Source organism: Lonchura striata, chromosome 6 (genome assembly GCF_046129695.1).
Source record: "Lonchura striata isolate bLonStr1 chromosome 6, bLonStr1.mat, whole genome shotgun sequence".
NCBI classification, from domain to species: domain Eukaryota; kingdom Metazoa; phylum Chordata; class Aves; order Passeriformes; family Estrildidae; genus Lonchura; species Lonchura striata.
Window position 1 is genome coordinate 54,245,342 of NC_134608.1, and position 15,769 is coordinate 54,261,110.

General features: G+C 40.9%; 1 protein-coding gene across 1 annotated transcript in view; it reads left to right on the forward strand.

Moving 5' to 3' along the window:
• ABTB2 (ankyrin repeat and BTB domain containing 2) overlaps positions 1-15,769 on the forward strand; it is a 111,331-nt gene that overhangs the window by 1,152 nt on the left and 94,410 nt on the right. The gene's annotated exons all lie outside the window — the stretch shown is intronic.

A 15,769-nucleotide genomic window follows, 5' to 3' on the forward strand; every position in this document is an offset into this window, starting at 1 on the left:
CTCTCTGTGGACTTGGGGTTTTTCTGGGTTTGCTTTGCATCTGGATTGCATCTTGGTCGTGGTTTGTGTGTGCGTAAAGCGGGCATGACGGTCCTGCCAGGCAGGATCCTGCTCTGTTCTTAAGATGTACCAGGTTATAAAAGGCTCTGGGAAGCCAAGCCCTGTTGTCCTCTAACAAATATCTTACTTTCCAGCAGCTGCTGTTTTGAGCATTTCCCTCTAACTGGCGTGCAAATATGTTCTGTGTAACCCTAACGTGAAATGTGCTTTACAAGCTGCTGTCCAGAAAGTGCCACTATATCTCTTTTAAACAAAATTTATCTTACAGCGAGAATCTTGCAGTTTCATCTTAAAGATGCTGTTACCACCTACAGCCTGGAGAGAGAAAACAATTTTTTTTTTTTTTTCCCCTCTGCGGTAGTAAAATTCACTTTATGAGCAAAAACTTTGAACTTGCATACTTTGGAATTCCTTGTAACTCAGCAGAAACCTGTGGTGCCCTTTCCTGCCATAAACAAGAGCGTGTTGTGTGAGCGTAGGAGAGTGTCTCAGTGATGAGAATAACACGGTGTTAAGGTACTTACTGCTGCCATTTGTTTGGAAAGCAAAGTTTCCGAACACTTAAGCAGATAGAGGAATGTTGGCATCTTCTTACGGGAGCGAGGAGCAGTTTGGAAGGCTTAAGCCGTGACAGTTGTGTTAAGGAGCTGCACTGTTTATTTTGCATTGTCACACTGAGGAATACCATATTTTCCCGTGGAAAATTCAGGGAAACGTTCAGTTTAGGAAAGTATTTTGTGTACCACCCACGGTTTCATGACTTTTGCTGGGCTCTGTTACGGTCGACTATTCCATGCTTAACACGTTTGTGATTTAACTCTATAAAACCAAGGGGCTTGGTCTTTTCAAAGGGAAATCTCATAATGAGAGAAGTAAAGGAGCTCTTTTAATTTGAGGGAAAAACCCCTTTGAAATTGTCAGAGGTGGGGTGACTCACCTCCTCCTCCCTGGGAGCGTTGATTTCCTGCAGTTTTTCCATACCCAGGCAATTCTGTTGTTCAGATCACGAGTAGGTGACTACAGGGAGTTGTCCCCGTTGGGTCAGCATTGCTAAACACTTGTGAAATAAATGTGAAGAGCCTTTTGGATTTTCTCTTGGCTCTGGTTCAAGGCATAGCTGTAAGTTTCAAGGTCAAACACAGACATCTACACTTCTAACTAAGAGCTCTTGGGCGATTAGAGAGGTATGAGGATGTGTCTGCCAAAACACTTGTCATTCTTCGTTTTCCATGGGAGTGTTTGTTTGCCACTAGCTCGGAGAAAAGCAATTGTTTCCACTCCCTTGTTCCTCATTTAGGGAACCTGGAGTAAAAGATTTTGGTTCTGCGAACTGAAATGTACATTTAATCTCTCCTCTGCCCAGTGCTTCTGCCACACAGGTTCTGTGTGTAAAGTGAAGAGTTGGACTCTCGCTCAGCTTTTTTTTTTTTTTTTTTTTCCTTTAATCTATTTCTTAAGAGAAATTTCCCTGGAAAAACTGCAGTGAGTGAATGGATGCTGGTGTTGAATGGGAAGAAGGGTGAGTGTGCAGGGAAATGCTTATAAATATTCAGAGCGCCAAATGGTCAGTTATGATAACGCTCCCGCACAGTGGAAAGCCAAGCAGTCAGTGGCCACAGAAGGATTGGCTTCTGTTGCCTCTTTTGTTGTTCCTGCCTTTCAGATCAATCCTGTCAATAATTGAATGCATTTTTTAAGTCTGGAAATTGAATAAAACCGCACACGAAGGCATCCTGTGATTTCCTGTGACAGTCTGTCACTAGTGTTTTACCTGACACAAGTCAGTGAATCCTCTAAATGGCTTTTCTTGCAGTTGGAAGGCCACAAATGGTTTTATATGGATGCAAAAAAGCTTGAAATAACTTCTCTATTCTTCTCCCTGTAGGAATTGTAAATGAGTAGTATTCACATCATTCTGCACAGTGCTTTCAAATGATCTTGTCTTTTACATTAATTTAAATCTGAAGTAGATTTGGCAGTGAAATAACTGGATTTATTCCTGTTTGAGGAACAGGGATACTTGCTTTACTGTCACTTTTGTTTCTTTTCTAGTAAAAGCATTTAGTGGAGCACTCGTAAATTGCAAACTTGAGTGGGGGTGTGTGTGTTGGGTTTTGTTTTATAGCCTTGAGTTTGATGGCAGAGATAAAAAGCACTTAGAGGTTCAGTTCTAGCTCCAGTCAAGCATTGTAATCCCTGGATGAAATCCATGGCGCTGTCCTATGCAGAAGATTGCATGGGATTATCATAATGTACATTTCTGGCATTATGATCTATTGAATACCATTTTCATTATTAGATCAGGACAGCCTGCTGCTTTGGAGTCAAAGAAACAGTAAGTAAATACATAAATCTTCCTAAATTCTCATGAGACTGAGGTTTGGACCTGTATTTCTCCAGTGACTAATCTCCCATCAAAGTCCACAGTCCAGTCCCTTGAAGCTTTGGAGGCTGAAAGAGCAATATTGTGTATCACAACAAATGTGTTTTAATCAACACCTGCTGCGTGAAGGGTAAAGTTTAAAACTCTGTAAATGCTTAAGGGGGAATTTTAATATTATTTTTAAATAAATAATAATCTGTGGCTTGCTTGTTTATTTGCCCTTTGTGTGAAGCTGTTCTTTAATCAACTTTTCTGCTGTTCTCTGCCCTCAGTGCGAGTTCTGATGTTGTGTTTGGGACTTGGTGGCTCTGCCAAGGAAGGAGGAGGAATGACCTGAGCCTGTGGCCCTGAGTTCTGCCAGGCTCTGGGTGTGTTAATGCCTCCAAGAGTTAGGTGTTCTTAGGCAGAGTTCAGAGTTAGGCAGGTGGGACATTGTAAAAATGCATGCAATGCTGGAAAGAAAATGAAACAAAGGCACAAAAAAGATAACCAGCTGCTGAACAATGTAGCTAATGAAAGGTAAAATGAGTGTAAATTGGAATACATGTTTTATTTTCTATTTTTATTTACATGGATGTGTATATATGCAGTGGTGGAAAATCCACCAGTGGTTTCACAGGGATTTTGTGGCATGCTAATTAAGAATATTAGGGTTTATTAATTTAAAATGCTTGAGAGGGAGGTTGAACTCTACCTTGGGAGTATGATTCTTTTACTTGATCTGCCTGTGTTTGGTGCATGGTTCTTTAGACTCTGAGCTGTCAGCACTGCAAATACATTAGGATATCATTGTCCTGTTAATTACAGCACTTGGGTTGTAGTGAACTCTCTGGTTATGGTCAGGCACTCCTGTGTCTGCCAGTCCACCTGCTGTGCTGTTTAATGCATCAGCACATCTTGGTGCTCTGGAGATAGAAGTGTTGACAGATGTTTTGCCAAAGGAAAAAAAAAGGAGAGGGGGAAGGGTTGGAATTTAACCTGCTAATGCTGTTTCTTCATGTACCTCTTAGCTCAGACACTTGAAGTTCTCCATGGATGAACTAATGCACAAATGAGTCTCTGGTTTGCTTACCTGAGGATAAAGAAAAATAAGGTCTAAAATAATTCTACTTGAGTTTTGAGGTATTTTTCTTGAGGGGGGAAATGTATAACCTTTCCTTACAGTGTAAGGGAGTGGTTTGGACTCTATGTAATTAAACAAGGCATGAATTTTCTTCTCTCTAATACTAAATACTGACAAACTTATCAAACATGGCCTTAGCATTTACTGTCAGCAACCTTGTGTTCTTTTGTATTTTACACTGCACTACTACAAGTTAAAAATTATAGCCAACTTTAACAGAGGATTTTTCAGAGCTATACTGTGATAAAAATTCCTTTTTATACCTATCACATGGTCTGAAGTAACTTTTTTATTTCTGCATAGTCATGGTACTGTATTGAAATGCAGCATGGGGAAAAATAATGACATTTCAATAAGCAGAATGTCCTTTTGTTATCTGAGCTGAACAAACTGGTGTGCTCATCAAGAGCCTCATCAATTTTAATAAGCTATCAGCTCCACAAGTCTTCACGAAAGCACTGCACGGTGGAAGGGGGGCGTTTTGGGGAAAAGAGCTGCAAATGCAATCAATAAATGAATCTGAGGGGAAATACAGGATTCATATGGAGGTACAGCAGGCAGCTTGTAAATTGTTTCAGAAAATAAATAATCAAGTAACTCTGTCTTCTGTGTTACTTTGTCTGAAGCTGGAGTTTGAAGCAACTTTGAAGATTCCTGAGAAGAAATTTGCTAACACGTTTCCGTGTTGGGTGAGCTGGTTGTAGCTATATCCTATTCCAACTTTGGCTTCATTCACCTCTGAACCCCCAGTCCACCTTGTATGCTTCTACTCCTACAGAGCCAAGAGCTTGGATTTCTATCCACAAACCCACAGGGACAAATTCTTTAAGCCTAAATATTAATGCTTGTACACACACGCTCACCTCTCCTACAAAAAACAAACCACCAGGTGCATATCTGCAGATGTTTGTGTTTTTAGTTGTGCATCTTATGTTAAAGTAAAGAGCAAGTAAGGCTGACCTACCTATTTTTTTCCACTTTACTGTGTGCCTATCTATATATTTTTAGTTATAGTAAAGGAAAATTAATGATGTGTAATGATTCTGTCTTGAATTAATCCTTCACATTGCTGATATTGCCCCATGGCAATAAAATTTGTGTCCTTTCAGTAAAACTGGTTAGAGAGCAAATGCTGAAATCCCTCTCTCTGTAAATACCAGCAGCAAATGCTGCTGATGTTTAGATTTTTATTGGAATCATTTGTTGGTGGCAACTTAACCCTTGAAACAGAGTTGTTTCTCTCTGAGAGAAAACTGACCTTTTTTGTCAAGGCTGAAATCTCTTATTACTGCTGAAGTTTGAACTGAGCATTGTTTGGGTCAGGACAGAATTTTATCCCTAAGTGACAACAGAGTTCTGGTGTTTGGTTCATTGATTAATTGATTTTCCAGGTGAAAAAATAAAGCTGGTTTAGCTCAAAGATTAACAGTGAACATGTGCAGTATCTGGGGTGCTGTTAGATGTGTGTGTGTGAGCACAAAATGAGCAATGAGCTCTAATGTGTTTGATGTACGTGTCTTCTGATCCTGGAATAACTGCAATTAAAGTAGAGATCTTGCAGCTGATTTTGCTGAACTGAGCCACCCGAGTGGATTTTTTTTCTCATTTACCCCATTTAATTTCTTATGTGATTTGAAACAGCAACTCACCTGATCAAGGGAGGGTTGCTGATTGTCAGTCAACTTCCATAACTCATCTATAGGATTGTGGATATCCTCCTCTTCCTTGAGATCAGCACTCATCCAGAGCAGGGATGTCATATATATACTTTTTGGCTGTTTTGACATCTTAATCCACCCTCATTTGGAGTTATTCCAAAACTAACTGCAGTAGTAACAAAGGGTAGTGGTGAATTTTGAATACATTTTTTTTCTGATAATGGGGTTGAGATGAAACATCTTTTTACACTGAAAAATCTGTTTGAATTTTCTGTCCCTTTCCCCAGCTTGGTTTGTAATGGATGGGTCTGCAACAACTCAAATGTTTCAGTTTATGAAGTCCTCTGTTGCAGGAAACATAAGTAAAAATACTGGAAACGTTTATTTACAATAAACAATTCCAAGTTGCAGAGGAGGATGGGTGAGGACTCAAACACTTAATTAACTGCAGAGAAAGCCAAAGCTCCAAAGTGTCCACTTGCATTTGGGAGCTTAAACCCAAAATCTTGGTGCTGAAGTAGAAGTAAGTTGTTAAAAAACTCATTTTACAGCAATGCAAGAAAATCGAATAAGACCAAAAATGATATTAATCTTGTGATCTTCACTAAATTAGCTTGTTGTCCTTAAAGGCTAATGCATTTTACATTTCACTTTTTCTTGAGCAATTTGTCAGTTGTGCCAGCAGAATTAAACAGAACAGAAACACAATAAACATCATCTTGTAAACACAATAAACCCACTGGATACTCTGCAGTGCCCAGTTAATCTCTCAGCTGTTTTAATTCTCCTGAATGTTTGGAAGCAAGATGAAAATAATTCTCCATTTATACTTGAACTCTCACTTTGCATTTGCTCAGGGCTGAGCTTTACAAGTCAGTTTATGTAGTCCTTATTTATAAACATTTCCCATTATTGGAGGCTCAGGATTTTGCAAACTGAACATTAAGGAAAGCCTCTCTCTCACTGATGAAGTTTTTCCCCACCGGGAGACAGCAGGAGAAAATGTCCATTTGCTCCTGTTGAACTATGAGAATTCAGGCTGATGAATAAAAGGATAAAGCCAATTGAATTTCTGGTGCTACTCTTGTTTTGTTGGGATTGACTTGCATGGTATTTTGAACCTAAGTGCCTAACATGACATTCCAATAAATTCAAACAAGCCTGAGGTATCATATATCCAGGACAGTGGTGGCTTCACATGCTTTCTTCATTTACAAATTGGGGCCAAAGTACTTCAGCAGAGCTCTTGATTCTTTTCCATACAGAAGAGCAGCTACATTTAAAAAACAAAGAACAAATCTATATCTATTTTAAAAAATGGTGGACCTTGTTGAGAGCATGAGTCAATTTAAGGGTTCCAAGTTGTGGATTTTTAATGGAATACCAGGTTGGAAGGGACCTGAAGGATCACCTTTCAACCACATGAGAGAGGAGAACCTTTGAAGTGCAGTTGCCTTGTTTGCATCACAGGACTTGTGCTAAGAAAGCAACAACAGAGAGACTGCAAGATTTGTTCCTTGCACCCCCAGCTCATCCAGACTTGCCTTTGGCCTTGGGTCCCAAGCCAGGCAGGATCTGTGAGCTCAGCCTGGTCCTTGGGAAGGGTTGGGGTTCAGCAGGTGACCTGGTGAGCCTGGCAAGGCAGTGATGGGCAGGTCATGGCTAAGGTGGTTTTGTCAACCTCTAATTCAGGTGTCTGCCTGCAGCCTGCCAGGGTGGTGGCTGCACTTCTGTGAGCCTGGGATGTGGGGGATGGAACTAATAGTATGGAAGTAACTTCTGAGGAAAGGGGATGATGTGACTGCTGTGCTCTTCAGGAGGGGACACCAAGGATTGAAGTTAAATGGAATTCTGAGCTATAAAATCCTTGTACAACTCCTAAAACCTGCTTGTTATGTGGTACTTGCAGGTGAAAGCCCCTTAGAATTGTAAACTTCCTCCTCATGTGCTCAAAACCTATTCCTTAATGCTGTGGTTCCGAGTCAGGCTGACTCTGTTTGAGGATCTCCTCCATGGGGCAGTGGTTTGGGTTGGTCTTTGCTGTGATTTTAAATGAAGCATTTCTCTGAAATTGCCCCTGAGCAGAGCCCAAGGTACTGGGCTGCGACCTGGGAGCATCATTAAATCGGGTCTCGGGGATTGTTTGATGCTCTTGGTGTGGCTTTGACCCAGACACTCGGAGGTCAGTTGTACACCTGGACCACTTGTCAGTCTTGTTCTGGTTGTTTAATTATTACACCTGGACCATCTCTTTCTTAAAACCTGCTTGATGTTCACATCATGTTGTACTTGACCTGCTTCAAGTCTGAGTTGAACAAAATGCCAGAGCAGTCTGTCATGAGGCTGCATTTGGCTCTCCCTGTCCAGAAATTAAAAAGCCTTGACATAAGCAACAAAAACCAAAAAAAGAGGAAAATGTACGTAAACAAGTCCTCTAGGTTTTGTGTAGTGACACTAAAATGCTTGAGATGATGAAGAGTGTTTGTGGTAGAATCCTGGGGTAGAGACAAAGAACTGAAGCCAAATAAACATTTCAGAGCAGCTTTTCAGTTTGTGGATGTAGATTTATAACAACTGATAAATTTGCTGTGGGGCTGTGGAAGATCAAAGTAGAAGTTGTTTATGATACTTTGGGGTTGAGAGGGAAGGAACACTACAGAAGACATAATCTGCTTGTTCCATTCTTCAGTGTTTATAACATCACAATCCATGCTGGATACTTCTGTCACTTTAATTTCTATCCCAATCTGGAGTCTGTTGTCTGGGACCTGGAGAATAATAAAAAAAAAATACAACTCTGTTTATGCTGGGACTTATCCCTCTACATGCTTATCTTTTTAATGTATAATTATCTATTCTTTTTTGATCCTATATAGCTCTGGATTTTTTCCTGATTAATTCCAAGATGACAGTGAATATATTTTCTTCTAATATTTACATTTTGTTTGTGAATCAAGCACACTACTATTGGAGCTGAAGGAGAAGAGTTGAATATTGGCAGACAGTTAAGGAAGGGAATTGGGCCAGTTTTGTTTCATATTTATTCTTCAGATTGCTTGGGTTTTTGATGTTTTACTACAATTTAGTAGAAGTCAGTTTCTTGTTTATTTTGTTTAATTGACAACTCAGTACTCCAGACAGCACTGACTCATGTCAAGTGAAAGCAAAACCCAGCTTTTTTTTTATTCCTCTTACAAGTAGTTGTGAGGTTCCTTTTTATTTCTTTTCCCAGTTTTTGTGCAATTTCCTGAGATAACACCACAGGCCTAACCAAAACCTTAGAGATGGGTGGTTGTTGTAATGTATGAGAGATAACATATAATGAAATGCATTTCCTCTGTGGGGGTGGTTATAAGTTCTCTTGAATTGCACATTGAATTTCTGCTCTTGGTTGAATGTTATCTTCATTCCAGTCCCCCACCCGGTTTTGTGCTCAGCTTGCATTGGTGATTTTGTTTAGTCTAGAGATCATAAAAATTTCTCCTGAGCTGCATTGATACAGTTTTGTTACTATCTTAGTGTGGTTTCTGGTACTTTTAAGCTGTTATATGAATTTTATGATGTGTTTGTGGATATTTGCAGTGTAGGGACAGCTGGGCTTAGAGGGGAGGGAAGAAGGTGAAAAGTTATAATGGTAGTAACCAATTCATAATCTTTATTGTTGTTTTTAATAAACTATCTCACTCTATTGTCAATATAGAAAGACTTTTAAAGCTTTTTTCCCCCCCTCCCAGATGTGTTTTGAAAATTTCTGTTATGCTTTGTCAGCGTATGTTGAAACTTTGCCTTGGATGGATATCAGTTTTGTTCAAACCTGAAGTAAGATCAGGAGATTTGTCAGAGCTGTTGTCAATGACCTGCTGCTGGAGAATGCTCAGAATCCATGCAGGAAGGGCTGCTTACCTCAGAGTTTAACCTTGCTGCAGCTCAAGGAATAATTTCCACTTGTTTTAATAGATACTTGATCAATTTTTGCTTATCAGAAAAGACTGGATCCTTTCTGAAGCAGTTGCCTGGGTTCAAAATTGCTTGGATTGAGGCCATCTGTTTGTCTGAGGTGGTTTTGTTTTAGTACTTTGTAATAAACTTAAGGGATTTACACCTTGAGGTGGGAGCAGCTTTGGCTTTGGTGACCATTTCTTCCATGGAAAACCTGGATTGGGGGATTTAAAGCATCTGTGCCCTGAGGTAGTTTTTTGTAGCTGTGCTGGTGAGTGCAATGTAGGTGACTGGTGTGTTTTTGTTAATCTTATTATTCTGTTAATATTATTTGGGAGAGTGTGTCCATCCTCCAGATCTGTTCTCTAAGGTTAATTCCAGATGCAGAGTCTTTTATTAAAGCCACTCAAGGAAGATTCATGCTCAACATTTCTCCATGGAAAGCAACCTTGGAATTTTTTCTGGCACTTTTCCCCTGTGTGTGTAATTCTGTGGCTCATGTTTTTGTAGCATACATGTGGAAATGCAGCTTTCACCATAGGTTATTTTGTGGGATGATGTATGCTCTGCACTCTGCACATCCATAAATTTGGGGAGGGGGCTGTCTTGCTTTGTTTTCAAACAGTTGAGGTGACCTGTGACCTGCTGGAATTGAGTGATAAAACTCTGAATTTTATTGTACCTCCACAGCAGTTCAGAATATTCAAAATTCTCCTGTCATAGTGTGATGATGTATATGCAAGGCTGTGTGATTGTGGTTTTTCACGTTCACTGCAGAAGGCCAGAGCTTCCCTAAGGCAAGCACAACTTATAAATGAAAATTAATGTAATTGATTAGCATGCAGGTAACCCTTGCCACACAGCCAAGACTTAGATAATTCTTAAGTTATGGCAGAAGATACTGAGCTGGCACGGGGCATTTGGCCTTGCACCATCTGCAAAGCCTGCACTCCAATTTTCTGCTGTTGCCATGGGCTGCAGACTCAGACAGGAAATCATGGTAGGATGGGAAAGGCTCCAAAATACACAGAGCCTGTATAAGGTTTGCAGTTAAAAGGGAGTTTCAGAGAACAGGCTATCTGTTCTGCTCACCAGGCAGGGAGAAGCAAAGCTGCCTTGTGTGTGCCCGTGTGCTTTAAATGTCTTGGTGTGTTTAATACGCTCATTTTTTTAAAAGCTTGAATTTTTTCCACGTAAAGTAACGTGCACAACTTCAAATGATCCATTTATATACCAGGGGCCTGATTCAGCCCTCGCTTAATTGGTCGTGCTGGGCTGAGAGCAGAGGGGAAAGGAGTAACCACATGGAGCTTGGGGCACATCAGGCAGAAGAGCAGCCCCTGCCTCCCCTTCCCAGCGACTCATTTTTGGGGTTTAGTTCTATTTTCAGGGATCAAGGCCTGGGTTCTGTGCACTACAGAGTGTTGCTATGGGAGGCTGTGTGTGCATGGCCCATGAAGTGACAGGGATGCAGAAGGTGTTTGGTTAGTGGAGCTGGGTTGCTTTCTAGCCCTGGGTAGATCACAGGGTCAGAGTTATTAATTCATTTTCCTTGAGCCATAGGTTAAAATAGGGAATACTGGAGTGATTTGCGTTGAGGAGCAAACAGTTTTATCATCTGCCTATGAGAGATAAGCACAGTAATCTGTGTGTAATGAACTGCACAGCCTGCAGAGCTTCCAGTGTGTCTGAAGAGTAGTGTAGGACTGGTCAGCTTATGCTGTCTTGACAGATGTGGGGAGAGGATAATTTCTGCAGCAGTTCCTAATTTAATTTTAGTCAAGGAGATGCTCCTTGACTAAAATTTACAGCAAATCCACACTGAACATCGTGCTTGGGAGGTATTCTGGACAGACAGAACAGGAGCTCAGCAAATTTCTTGTGGTAAAAACCTGCTTTAAAACTTTCTCTCCAAGGCCCATCTGTGGTTTTTAATTCTGACTGAAGGGAGCCATATAAGAGGGTGGCTTGTTCACCGGGCATTTTCCAATTTGGCTTGTGTATGTAGTGCCTCTCCAGCTGCTTGGAAGAATGGAACTGTGAACAGGAGTAAGGTGAGGTCTGTGTGTTACACTGCCAAGTATTGCTGGTTGCACTGGTGATGTATCTGTCAAGAATGAGACTGGAGTTACCAATTAATCTCATTAGAAATTAAAAACTTCGGTAAGGTTTAACGCTGGGCCTGGGATCAGTGACTGAGGCAGTTTATTTCATGACCCTGTATCTTCCAGTAACTGCTGCCTTTTTATGTGCAATATAATGTCAGAAAGATTTGCTGCTTTTCCTTTTTGATTTTATTTAAATCTGACGGGGGACAGTGTTCAAATGGCAGACTGTCTCAGCCAAGCCATCTGCCTGAGCCCTCAGCAGCGCATTGTATTCCTGAAAGAGCATTCTAGGGAAACATCCCAATTCTGAAAAGTTTGAGCTGATTCTACATTAAAAGAAGTGATCCAAAAAGCTGCTGGTGATTTACATGTGAACACTGCCAAGTATTTCTCTGATGAGAGTGCATAACAAAGGAGTGCTCGAGTGGTTGAGTAAGGCTGATTGGAACAATCTGTTGTGGGCTACAGCTCTTTCTGATGCTCCACAATGGTGAGAAGCTACTGTCATTTGTATTTTCAATCTGTATTTTGCTTAGAGGTACGAGATCTTTTGTTGTCAGGTCCCTCGAGCCAGTTGTGGGTGGGGGGAGAGACAATATTTCTTGCTTTAAAATATTCATGGAGCTTGCATGGGCTGGCTTCAGCTGACTTTGTCACCCAGAGTGATTTCTAGAAGACAACAGAGAAGTTGTATTTGATTCATCTTAATTAGGGCTTGATAGACACATTCTAATTTGACTTCTGGATCTGAATATGGATCTGCATTAATAATCAACTGCTCTCCTAACCTTGCTTTTTGTTCTCAGCTGTCACTGAGGAGTTTGCTCAGGGAATAGCTGGAAGAATGTGTAGTATTTGTTGTGCGGACAGTTCATCTGAGGACACTTTCCTGTTGTTCAGGGACAGCAGGTTATTTTCTGGGCTTGTTCCGTGATGAACAGCACGAGCTTTAGGAGACTCGTGTGGGACTGATTTCTTCTACTTTTTTTGTGATTTGCTGTTGAATTGAGGCAGGTCATATAAAGCAGCTGCTTATTTTGGAACAAAATCAGCATAACACATTAAAGAAGTCATTAATCACTTAGCTCGACCTTAATTTATTATTAAAAAAAAACCTTTTTGCATCTCTTGTACATTTTGAAATGCCAGGGATCCTAAGACATATGTTGTATATTCAGATGTATAGGTTAAGAGCATCAAATCGTTGTAGTAGGGAGTAAAACCAAAACAGATTCCTCTTGAAGTGTTGACTCTCCTTTAAGTAATTTTTAGGAGTGGGAGGTGGCTGTATAAATACCTGCACGAAGAACTGCTCTGAGCTCTCCTCTTGTGTAAATTTTTGTCCTGTAATAGTGGCTTCTTCCCTTTGTTCAGTTTTGCTAGCACAAAAGCTTTCACTTTCCTAAAAGTCTTTCAGTGCATTAACCAGCTTCTGCATCTCCTCTCCCCTCGAAAATCCCAGTGCTTATTTTACAGCAGGACTTATTCTGTAGTTAAACCCCCGAGTTCCTCAGGGATGTCTTTCTTATATATCCCCTGTGTAGTCCTAATGGTATGAGAAGAGCTTACTACATTATAATCACGTTAACTTGTTACAGAGTTGGGCTTTTTTGAGGAGTGGGAGTAAATGGATCAACCATTAAAACCTAGATTAGTTTTGAGACAGAGGAAGGGATCAGTAGATTTGGTCAGAAACCCACTCTGTAATTGTCTAATAATACAATTGTCTATTCCTGCAAGCCCAAATGGGATCATAAGCACAGGACCGAGCTTCTGTTCAGCCTTTAAGGAGGGTACTCAAGCAGCATTTTCATTTTATTGGGAGGGTACAGTCAGGTTTGTGTGGTCGTTAATGTATAGGAGTTCATAAAACTGGCAGCCTTAATTGGATAGAATGGTTAGTAAAGCATGAGGTGAACCAGAATGAGATCTCTTGGGGTCTGAGTTGTGCCTCCTCTTAAAATACGCATGGCTTGGCACAGTGAGTAGCTGGGGCTGAGAGCAGCGTAGTATTAATTTTGTTTGAATAATGGCATTCATGTGGCTATGCTAATGAGTGTGTTCTGCTGCCCGTCCTGCAGATTGTGGACTGGACTCTGAGCTTATTTCACATCTCTAGTGCTTATTTCACATCCTTAATGGCTTCCTTCTGCAACAGAGCCTGTCTTGATTCCCAGTGATGTAATGGATCAGAACCTGACCTTGCTGCACTGCTTTTCCCACAACTGTTGTGCAGCAATCACACAGCTGTTCACTGATTATTATTTTTTCTTTTTCCAATTGGCTTCTTTGGGATACAATATTCTTTGGCCTCAACTTCCTAATGCAAGTCATCAGCCACTCTTTGGTAACAGCATTCAGGCAGTGCAGGCAGTGGTGTTGAAGGCTTTAAGTATTACTGAAGTGTTTGGGTCTGCTCAAAATGTTGAATGAATATTAGGTTTATTTTTATTGGTGGGGAATTATGTGCTTCCTTTGCCCCTCTCTTTTCCTCAACTTATGACAAGCTAAGACAAAAGCAGCATTTAATGAAGGAGTGAGGTGTTTCAAATAGAAATATCTTGTAGGCTTTTTTCCCCAATAATGTCATGGAAATGATGTCTGTTACATTCAGCATCAGAGAAGTTGCACGGACTAGCAGTTCAATGTGGTTTGGGGTTTATTTGTGTTTTTTGGGGGATTTTTCAAGTATTTGTGCTTCATCCATTGTGTAAGTATTGTGAGCTGATGAATTAAAGCTGAGAAAGGGTGGGAGGAGGTATAGAAATCATTTCTTCACAAGCTGGAAATCTCAGCTTTAGTGCACCTTAGAACCACTGAAATGCCAGTTAGGATTTGCTCCTGGAGGTTGTTCAGTCCATTTCCACTTCTGGTTGGACTCCTGCCAGAACTAGATCAGCTGAGTGATGGCTTTACTTCTCTAAATCTTGGGAACACCCCTGTGGTAGATCCCACAGCCTCGCTGAGCAACCTGCTCGCTTTTTTAGTGAAGTTTCTCCTGATGGTCAGGCATGAGGCCTTTAAGTCACTGTTTGTGCCAGTGCCCATCATTCCACTCCATAAATTTTGTAGGCACCTAGTTGTTGGTGCTTTTTAAATTGGCCTTTAGTGTCCTCACAGCCAGACTCTACAAGCCCAGCTCTCGTACCCCCACCATTTCCAGGCAGAGACCATCCAGTGTCTCTGCAGTTTATTCACATCCCACTTGAAGTGGAGAGCCTAAAACAATGTTCCTCACAAACCTGCTGAGGCTGCTTATGGAGGGGTTGAGCAAGCTGGACCTCAGGATCAGCTGCTGTTCTCCATCATTGTCATGGCATTGTGTGCTTTGCTCTCATCTCTGCCTCACCTAGAGTGCAGGAGACCTTTTGGGTTGGAAAGTGCCTCTGAATTATGTGTTTGAGGTGGAAAAAAAAGTTTCATATGTAGAATTTTCATTCTGTCAGAGCATGAAACTCAGAACTCAGAAAGCCCTTTGGAGTTTCCATAGAGAAATTACTTCATTGCATGACTGGGATGCTTGCTGCCACAAGCAGGGGTTCTTGAGTTCCTCTGCACCCATTGGTACAGTCAAAGCTATTCGACTCTATGTTTAAAAAAACTGAAAAGAAACAAAAGTGAAAAAGCCACCACATGACCAAAACACCAAAAAACTCCCCGAAAAACCCAGCAAAATCAAGACAACAAAAATCCTTAAAGTCTTCTATGTGGCAACTCAATATTATGGGGTTTATTGCAAACTCACCTGAGTTACAGCTATTGCAGTGTGTGAGAATATCAGTATTTTCACTGTCCAGACGCCTTCAAAACCAAGAGTTTGAAGTCTGGCTGTGAGTCTGCTTCTGCCTGAGACCTGGTTTCAGGTTTCAGTGCTTGTTTTCTTTCTCCTCTCCTTTCCTGTCCCCCCAGCCAGAGTTGAAGGCATAACCTGCCTGATGATTTTAAGCTTAGAAGATGGGAAAGAAGGCTACAGCACACTCTCTTTTGTAATTCTTCATCACTGGCTGCCCTTTCTAAATTTATAGTCACTTACATGAATACTGCCTCCATGTGCTTGGAGAATTGAGGCACTCTGTGCAACTGGAGAAGTGAGAAGCAAATATTTTGGTTTCTCTACCCACTGTTCTGTGGAACTTTCACAAAAAACCAAAGGCTCATTCAACATTTCTTTGGAAAAATGTGGCTCTAAACACTGCTTGTCCAGGAAAACAGGTACAGGATTATGTTTTAGTCTTACATAACCCTTAAAAACATAACGTCACCACCAAAAATTACAGGCTGATAATATAAAAGCAAGCAGTTGAAGAGCATTCTGTACCAACTAAAATAGCAATGCTGGTGACTGGGCAAGCTTCAGCATAGCCACACTGCTTTTCTTCCAACTTTCATTTATTTTGCTTCTAGGGTTATAAACTTAGGGAGAGAGAGGGGGATGGAGACTGTGACACTGAAAGTTATTCTGTTTTAACTTGTTCAGCTCTTGAACAAAGCTCCTAAA